This window comes from Toxorhynchites rutilus, chromosome 2 (assembly GCF_029784135.1).
Source record: "Toxorhynchites rutilus septentrionalis strain SRP chromosome 2, ASM2978413v1, whole genome shotgun sequence".
Classification (NCBI taxonomy): Eukaryota; Metazoa; Arthropoda; class Insecta; order Diptera; family Culicidae; genus Toxorhynchites; species Toxorhynchites rutilus.
In genome coordinates, this window is record NC_073745.1 from 36222028 (window position 1) to 36232165 (window position 10138).

The 10138-nt window shown below is 39.9% G+C and overlaps 1 protein-coding gene across 1 annotated transcript in view; it reads right to left on the minus strand.

The window, feature by feature from the left end:
- Positions 1-10138, minus strand: part of LOC129771448 (uncharacterized) — a 38858-nt gene that overhangs the window by 14189 nt on the left and 14531 nt on the right. The gene's annotated exons all lie outside the window — the stretch shown is intronic.

Below are 10138 nucleotides of genomic sequence, written 5' to 3' on the forward strand. Positions count from 1 at the left end.
CAGTTCCAAGCTTATTCTGTGTATCTGGTGGGATCAGCTCGGAGTCATTTATTATGAGCTACTCAGACCAAATGAAACCATCACAGAAGAACGTTACCGACAAAAATGATGCGTTTGAGCCGAGCCCTGAAAGACATACTCGATAAGGTGATTCGGCAACATGACACTTGGCCCCATGTTGCAATTGTTGTCAAAAACTACCTGGAGAACATCAAATGGGAAATCTTACCCCACGCGCCGTATTCACCAGACATCGCTCCCTCCGATTACCATTTGTTCCGGTCGATGACACATGATCTGGCTGAGCAGCGATTGTTCTCCTTTGATGATACCAAAAAATAGGTCGATGACTGGATTGCCTCAAAAGGCCAGTTCTTCTTTCAGCGTGGAATCCGTATGCGACAGTACTTTGAATAATATGTGACTCCTCTTCTTTTCGAATGAAACGTTGAAATTTAAAAAAAACGCTGGTAACTTATTTGTACTCCCAATAAAATCATTTTTTTGTGAAAATTTCCTTTTTCTTTTAAGTAAAATCGCTTGCACATATCGTTGAGACTACATTGGTGAATTGGTGAGTCTCGGGAGTTCTATTCGGGTAACAACTGCCAAAATTAATACGAGAAAAGTGGAAGGTAAAAAACAAAGTCGAAGAGACGCAGATTCAGATTCAGATTGACGAGATCGGCTAGAGATAGGCTTAGGTTTGCTCAGCGGTCTGGTCTCGAAAACGATTAACAGACCGTTGTCGGGTATCCAGTGAAGCGCGATTTCCTTTGTAAATTCGAGGCTGGTACTGACATAGGTATTAGTCCCGTGTAAATTCATGGCTAATGCTGATATAGGCATTGAATTCAATTCCCGATCGGTCAAGTGTCAAGTGGAGAGAGTATCACTACCACGTAAAGAAGGGGGACTTGGAATCATCGACATATCTGCACTGTGTGTTGCCCAGGTACGACAACTGTGCGAGTACTTCGCAGAATGTGCCAACCAAAACGCGCTACACCGGACTGTCTGCGCCGCTGACAGGATACAGCGCTCTGCACTTGGCGCAATCAGATTACCAACTCAACTGCAATCTGCAGACAGTGGAGGAGAAAATTGCAGCTTGGCCGTATCTAATCTGTGGCTAACGCGTGGTGAACTCTCTTCAGTAGGCAGCCTACACCGAGCGCCAAAACAAATGGCCCGCATTATCCATCGACAACTGGCAACAACGTACCAAACTACCGGTACCTGCCTGCACCTGTCCTGGAAAATGACCGTTTTAGACAATTGGTTATTGGCCGTGGAACTCAAGTAACTGTGGCGGCTAAGGGAGATCCCAAAAATTGTTCCTAGTTCCTAGAACCTAGTTCCCCTTTGGCATTCAGAAGCCCGGGGACAGATGAGTATTCTGGCTATGTTCGCCTAGTTGAGAAGTTGCGATAAGTCTGCAAAAAAGTCGGAAGATTGAGAAACAATTGCAAATATAAAGAATTAAGGGAAGAGAAAATGGAACAAAAAAAATTGTTGCTGGGACGCACACTGAAAATCGATATCGAGGACATGGATTTTATGCGACAGGTATTCCGAAGATACCTGAATCATGTAGAGCAGGAACTTATCGATCTGCATCTGGTAATCAACAACTTCCGACATACAAGGACCCTTAAAAATACATTGAACATTTTTCCAACTTGGGCCATTTGTCTAGAAGTTGAGTTCTCCACTCAATTTGTTATCTCTTCGGTTCCTCATCCGGTGCAAGATTATGAACCCATTAGTGATCGGAAGTTTTGAGCAGCTGATCGAATTAAATTTTCACTTTGGATTCATGAGCTCATCTCCATGTAGGTTGATCCTTCTTTTGTTTATTCTCAACCGTGTTTGTATTCCTGACTACATCAATTCCTCTGTACATTTTGATCTATCCATGAAGGAGAATATCCATGGAATTCAGATTATCATCGATCGGGGATCGTTCCAATGATCTTCGAAACAAAGTATGAGCGTATCAATTGTGATAATATGTACTTTAACGCGGTCCTCTATAAACGAGTCCACAGGACTAGGAGTGTTCAACGAGTTCTTTAGCATCTCTCACAGTTTTCAGTTGCCTTGCTCAGTGTATATTGCTGAATTGGCGGCGAAACACTGGACAGCGTCGCCTCACAACCTGTTGAACACTATTGACGAATTTACGTTAGACTTACAACCAGATGGCGCAGCGAGTAAAATGATGATGTTTGATTTTTATGGTATAAAATTCGTTTAATTTTGTTAGAAAAATCCGAATTTGCCTTCATCATACATCATACATCATACATCATTGTAAAATCATCATTTTGCAATGTGGTATGTATATTATGGAATGGCTTGGTATAAGTGTTGTAAGTTTAATTTTTTTTCGACTAGGTAAACGATGAGTAGCGTGTGTTGCGCTAAAAATACTGCAAATCCTTCTCGTATCGGCTTCTACATAATCAATGATATCAGCCAACTTAATATGATATCGATTTCATCGCCATTATTCACAGTATTCATGACCTATTTGCATTATCAAGCTTAAAATTTTCGAAGATTACCTATGACATTTGAAACCAAACTATGAAACCATCGTAAATATAGAAACCTCTAACTTTCTTACCATATACTGATGACATTTAATGATTGAAATGAATCTAAAAAGAAATAAAATGAATAATCACGACCGAATCTTGCTTTCAAGTGCGTAGAATGAACATCATCAATTTTGTGTTTCTGAGCTCTTATGTAGGTGTCGCATGAGCTGATTCAGCTTCGCGTAAATTCGTCAATTACATTGTAATGGATAGTCTTAGCTCTGTTGAGGCTATTGGTTCAGTGAGTCCGGACAAGTACCTACTCGCCGTAATTCTTCGAGAAGAGGCTGTTATGCCATCACCTTTGTCTGGGTCCCTTCACATTGCTCAATTCCGGGTATTGAGGGGACTGATTCATTAGCAATGGTGGGGCGATTCAAGGCGATATTTATCAACGTCAAATCGCCTTCTATGAATTTTATTCTTTAGTCCGTAAAAAACCATCGCTAACTGGCAGCGCAAATGAATTGGGTCGGTAGCTCCACTCAATTATCTCTAAGGTTATCCGCAAACCGTCGTTTGTGCCCATGATTATCACGACATCGAGCACGTTGTTTGGCCATGCGAGATGTATCTTGTCACCAGATCGAATTTAGAAAACTACCTTCTGGCCCGAGGAAGGCAACCCAATGTGCCGGTGAGAGATGTTTTGGCTCGGTTAGACCAAAACGATCCTGATTACATGTCCCAAATATATGTTTTCTTTAATGCTATCGATCTCGTGCGTGATTGTCCCTATATCCTTATACCCTCTTTTCCTTCTTCTGCGAGTAATTTGTCGCATTGCTATAAACAGTAGAATAAGTTGAAATGTAAATACACAATAGATAAACGAATTGATTTAGGAACTGATTATGATCATCAACATTGTTACAATACTTATATCCCATCCTTTCCTGAAAAAAATATGTCACCCTTCTAAACTCGAGCCGACCACGAGTAATCGGGTTTCTATTTTAATAACCATAGATTTAAGGGGGTAGTACAATATGAACATCATAAAAAGTATGTTGTTTCAACGAGAAAATAAATTACTATGATCAATCTGATATCATAGTTTGATTGGGTATATATCATTTAACAAACAAAAAATATAGTGGTGTCAGTTTAACTGACCCCTGAATTGCCGCAACCGGTTTGTTGAACCCTTGCAGCCAAAACCTTGTAAACTGGTGGGAGTTCTACAAGTTTTTCTAGTGGACCGATTTGAACCAATGATTTTTTTACGTAATCTTGGATATATTTCCTGTCATCGTACGTAGGATTTTTTTTTCTTCAAAATATTGATTTTTAACGAAATAGCGACAGTTTTTGTAAAAAAAATGCGTTTTTGCCCCAAAAATCGAGATGAGTTTTCGTCACCAAAATTTTATTTTTCAAAATTATATAAAACATTTAGAAGAGAATCTGGAAAAACCTATTTCATCAAAATCGGATGAATGACAAAACTAGACTTTCCGAGATCTCGCACACCACGCAAAAGAGACAGTGTGCTTTGCATTATCCAGTCTCGCATCTCACAAAGTCATTGGGAGCTGTCTGCAACTAATGAGCGAGCCAGAAGGCAGCCGAGCGAGGAGACTTCCTGTGCGCGCCTAAAAAGACGAGTATCATTTTTTTCTTCCTCACAACCAGGGATGGTAAAAAATCACATTCAACGATCAATGAATAAGTATATCCCTCTAGTCGGATATTTTTAAATCACCCCTAGCAGGCGATGCTCTTTTATTCTTCATATGTACACAGAGAGAATACTTGGAACGGTGAGCTACCAAGATCTCAAAAAAGCAATATGAAAGCGGAATCCCCACTGCTTGCACTCTAGAAGCATTACTTCTACTACTCAAGTTTTATCGTGAGTGCAAGCCACACACGGTTAATCCCATTCCATAGAGTGGATGATGAGTTCTTGATCGGAAAGTGTAATAAGAGACGATCAACTGAAATCTTACGACACTCGTCGAGGGATTTTTAATTCTCTATTGCATTGTCCGCAGTGAGTGGCTGACTCAGTCTCGTGTCGATTTTATTTTGCTGTCGTCTCCCGCCCAATAAACAGCAGACGGGTAATGGATGCAATTGATTAATTTTATTACCAGCAGATTTGGGCGAATCTCATCCCGCCCAAAATCGTTTTTTAGATACCAATAATTCTGAACATTCACAGTTCTCTCCAAATAATTTTTCCAATAGTAATTCAATTAGTGACTTCACGAAACACCTTTCGAATTCGATTGAATTTCAAACCCTTTTTTATTTTGTAGATAAAACGGATCACATATTTGATTAATTCAAATCTGTGTGGTTACGTTCTTCGTTGCGAATAAATGTAATGAATTAGTATGGACGTATTTTATTCATATATCGTGGACTTCCGACATATCTGGCAGTAGATTTATCGCACGACTAATGTTTTTTTATATCCCTTCAAACTTGTTGCATCTCTCAAGGGTACATACTGCTTTGACCGCAGATTTGCATGGTTAAATCTGGTTAATTTCAGGTATTCAGTCTTCATTTTGTCGAATGAATACTGTTGGAACAATAGGTATCGCAGCAAATGATTATCAACATCCTACCTTATCATCAAACGGTATGCGAAGAATTTCAGTGAACTGACGGCATTGGAATATATGCTTTGTGAGGACCACACAATTATTATCAGAGCTGATAAACACCCGACTGGAAGTCATGAACATCAATTCAATGTGCCCAAGATAAATTTATCCTTTGAAGGTCATTAACCTTTCTAAAGATGATCAGATGGAATATATTGCAATGTCGTCTGGAATAACCTGTCCAACACCTTATGATCGTAATATTGTTTTTGCTATTATTCTGATGTTTCATAACACGGCACTCTATTGATTATTCGCCGAAAATGAATAAAATATATCCTTGAAGTTAGCCTACGGTTTTAGTAGCAGTGCAATATGGTGAGCCAGTCTCAGAATAGGAAACCATTTAAAAATAAACCTTTTTTTTTGAATGAATCAATAGTAAAACAAAACGTCAAAAAATTTCTCAGCTTTGTGATAGCAGAGAATCATTATCCATTTGTTATCCAAAATTTTTATGAGCAAATATTTACGTGCTTACACAAAAAAAAACACATGTTGACATATTTGTGCTAATTTATGTTTTTTTGATTAATTCAAGGTAATCAAGGTCTTTTCTAGCCACCAGTTTACTCAGGCCCGAAAAAAGAGGTCTGTATTTGGGCTGGCGGAAAAATATATCTCGCAAGACCACGTGTTCGATGTCGTAATAGCCTTGGCCAATAACGCATTTACGCTAACTAAATAAAAATAAAATTAGTGATTTGAGGGGGATTATTGTTGCTAGTCTCTTGTAGATTAATTTAAACACCATCTGAGAAATCCTCTGTGAAACATTAAACATTAAAGTCGTCCTATCTGCTGTAGCGCATTTTTTTATTTTACCCAGTTTCATCAAAGTAAACGCACTCGGAAAGGAAAATTGAACGCCCGGACGAGAGAGCGAGAATCGTAAAGCGTACGTCATAGAGACACTCATTCCCATGGAGCATATTCTTGTTAGGAGTTGTAAACAAAACGAGGACGGAGAGTCACTCAATTATTCGAAATAGTTTTAGTCTAGCAATGCTTTGGTCAACTCAGAGTTACCAAGAGAAAATCATTTGGTTATGCTGGGTGAGGATTAATAGTTAGTCGCAGTTTGCACAGATTGCGATCTGTGCAGTTTGCGATTAATCGTAAATCACATTATGCTCCCTTGTTTTCCATCCTTGCTCACAACTCTTCCATGTGCACGCGACGATGCCGGGCTTTAGAACGCGAGCTCGGGATTGGCCCTTTCTCTCCTCTTACGAAAAATTTAGTGATGCGTTCAGGAATGCCTTGTCGATGCACATCTGTTGTGTACACGAAGAGATGCTTGTGCATTAGTGCTCGCGAGGCTTTCTCGTGTAACTGCCTCAAAGTGACATTTGGTCAGGTCTTCTGAGATCTCGCACAGCACGTAGAAGAGACAATGTGGTTTGCCCTATTCAGCATCGTATCTCACACAATCATTGTGAGCTGTGTGCAACGAATGAATGAATTGATTGGATGACTTTAGCTGCGATATTTATGTAAAACAGTTATTCATCACTAATTGTTCTACGTGCCATATTACGAAGATTAAAATTTTCATTTCATTTATTCATTGACATATACTTGCAGAGTATATGTCTTCTCCTTTTAAAATTCTGCAATCGGATTCAATACAACCACATCTTAAATTTTGGGTTAGAATTGATATATAACTATTTTCTTTCAAATTTCTAATTTCTTCCTTCTAGCCAATCTATAGACTCTCGATTGAACCATCCGCGTGAACGAATGATTTCAATTTCAATGTGTTAAGCAATTTCAGAGTTTTACGCTGAAACGCCGCGCCGTGATGCGCGCTTGAATCTGGATTGCTGTCTCTGTTGAAATATTTTTCTTCACACAAGCGTATACGGTTCAAATGGGGGCGCGTTGTTGTTTCTATGCTTTGCTTAGAACCTGAGACCTTAGAACGAACGAAGACAAAGCTGGCGCTAGAATTTTATGTGTATGTGTGTGTATGTATATAGAATGAGACGCGCATCACACAAGTGATCATCATCTTGCGTGGACACCGACTGAACAACATCGTTGCTGGACGAGCTGGACGGCGAAAGATCGAGTGCCTTTCTCAAGGCAAGAGGATGGAGGTGGTAGCGCTGGAGTAGAGTAGAGTTTTCAAAAGGCCTTTCTCAAGGCTAGAGACGAATGAACTGCAAAAGTTTAAAGTCTCTATAATACAATACCTTACCTTACCTTACACAAGTGAGAAGAAATGTTTAGTATCTGAGTTCTGCGCCGGGTACATTTTGCGCTGTCGTGCTTATGAATTTTGTGCGCTTCGCACCAAGAGAGAATACGAGTGTTCTTTGAGCGCGCGCTGTTGAAAATTAAACTCAAGCGTAGCGCTGCGTTTGTTTTCTGAAGACTGGAGACATTCGATGTTAGTTCCAAGCCGTAAGTGAAGTGAGGAAGTAAGAGAGATTTAAATAATCTAATTTTAACTGTAGCGGACAACATACTAGCTGTAAGTCTCATGTGGCGTAGACCACCAGAAGCACAACATCCCCCGACAGCACCAAATGTGACTTTGAGGCAGGTACACGAGAAAGTCTCGCGAGCACTAATGCGCGAGCTTGTCTTACATGCATACAACACATGTGCATCGCTTATGCTGAGGTGCAACGAGGTATTCTTGAGCGATAGAGACGAAAACGAAAGACGAAAGAGAAAAGAAGAAGCCGAATCCAGGCTCGCGTGCTAAAGCCCGCTCTCAACACTTGCACATGGAAAGATTGTGAGGAACAGAAAATCGATACACGTCTCTCGAAACTGAAGCGCGCTCACAGGAAGTCTGGAGAAAACACTGCAAACAACTAAACAAATTATAACTGAGTGCCCGTGCGCAAAATAAAATTGCTATCTATTGTATCCCGGCTCCGGTGGCGTTAATACGTAAATACCCTATCGTATTTCGCAGTAGGCAAGCTTGAATTATTCACTAAATATAGATTAGTTTCTCGAATTTCTTTTTTGACGTAGAACTACGTCTTTCATTAAGGGTGCCAAATCAGAAAACAGATCACGTTTTATGAAATAAAATTAACGTTAATAACTATTTTTGCCGCGAACAGATTTTGGCGATTTACATACCAAACGAATATTTGTTTAATATGCTATACATTAGAATCCCCTGGTTGGTAAATGGTTAAAATTCATGAAAACTCTAAGCGTTTCCATTTTCCCATACACTTGTTCTGTCCATTTGTGTGCTTTCCCGAACAGAGCTGTCAATAACGAGCAACTTATCGACGACCAACGAAGGGGAAATCGTAGGATTTGAAGTCTCCGTGAACAAAGGAAAAGTAGAAGAATGAAGGGGAATACTTGCCTAGAGTATAAACAGTGGATCTCGCTGAGGCAAACTTTCATTCGGCATCGGACTGTTGAGTAATCCAGTTCACTTTGCTTTCGCTGCGCTTCGATCTAAAATTGGACCCCACCAGTGGTAATCCAACTTGGATATCGTCGTTTGCTTTTTCTGTTCGTTATTTGTTATTCGAATCGTGTGTTTTTCTTCCCGCGTCATAAATTGGAAGCTTCGCGTAGTGTGTGATGAGCAAGAAGAAGAGGAAGGCAGTCTCGAGCCCTGCAAACCAGCCCAATCATCTAATGATGCACGCGATGTTGGTGCAGTGAAAAGCGCTCGCACTGAACCGAGCCTTCGCGAGTGTGACACCGCATCGAACAGCGAAGTAGGCGATTTCGGCGCGTCGGTCGAAAATGTAAACGCCGTTACCCAGGCAGCAACCAAAGTCAACCTCCGCCCGCTGGGAGTGAAGGCGGTCGCTCTTGACAAACTCATCAGCGAATTCGCATCAATGTTACAGCAGAGTACAAGCTGTGTGGCATAATTCAGTCTTTTTCCAAGCAGTTAACATTGTTTCTTTTTCGTCATCATAAGGGCTTCTTTGGTTCCTTTGAGAATGCATCAATGCATTAAACTGACGTTATGGCGAAGCAGACGTTAAGGCTGTGCTCCAAAAAAAATTTGAGGATTACCAAGTAATGTCTTACTGGAATGTTATAAGTTATTTAGGTTCGCGTGCCAGTCGCAAAACTGCCTTCAACTAGGATTGCATTTGCGCTAATATTGATCATAATGAAACATTGCTACTGTTTTCGAGGTTGTTGATATTAACAAAAAGGGTTTATTTCGCTTGATTAGTCACCAACAAAGTAAATTTTGTATGTGATTAGGTTTCGCTTGCTAGTAGTAAAACTTCCTCCACTAAGGGTTGCAGCTTCGCTTCTCTCGAGCAAGAGAAAGTAATGCAACTTTTTTTTGAGGCCAGTAATATTAACAGAAGCGATGAGAAGTGTTTATATTCCTAGTAGTTTCAAGCCACCAATGTATGGCTCTGTATGCATGCTATAGCAAACGCTTGTTTGGCGCTTGGTTTACGTTGTACGAACGATGCCTAGAGGTGCGATTCCTTTGAGGCAATACTAAATAACATGTAGCATGATACTTGCAACTTGCAAGTGTTGTCATGTTTCCATGCGGCGCCAAAGATATATTGATGTATTTATGAGATGTGGAATAATGGTGCTGGTGTAACATGTATATAATCGACTGTTGCCGAGTCTATGTCAATTGCGAAAAAGGCCACTGGAATAGCGTTCGAGGTAAATTTTCAATGTATTGACATGAAATAAATTGCGACATACGATCAGCTAGTGTATTGTTATACGAGGGCAAGAATGAATCATCAATCAATTAACGTCAACTGATTCTACAATAAAAAAACTATTTCAGAGCGTTCTACGTCAATAATGCGGTCGTATCTTGGACACTACCTGCTATATTTTTTTTGTCGAATTTCTGGTTTTTTACTATTATTAAAAATATTTACATATAACAAAAAACACAAATTTTAAACAGAATCTATGTGCAGT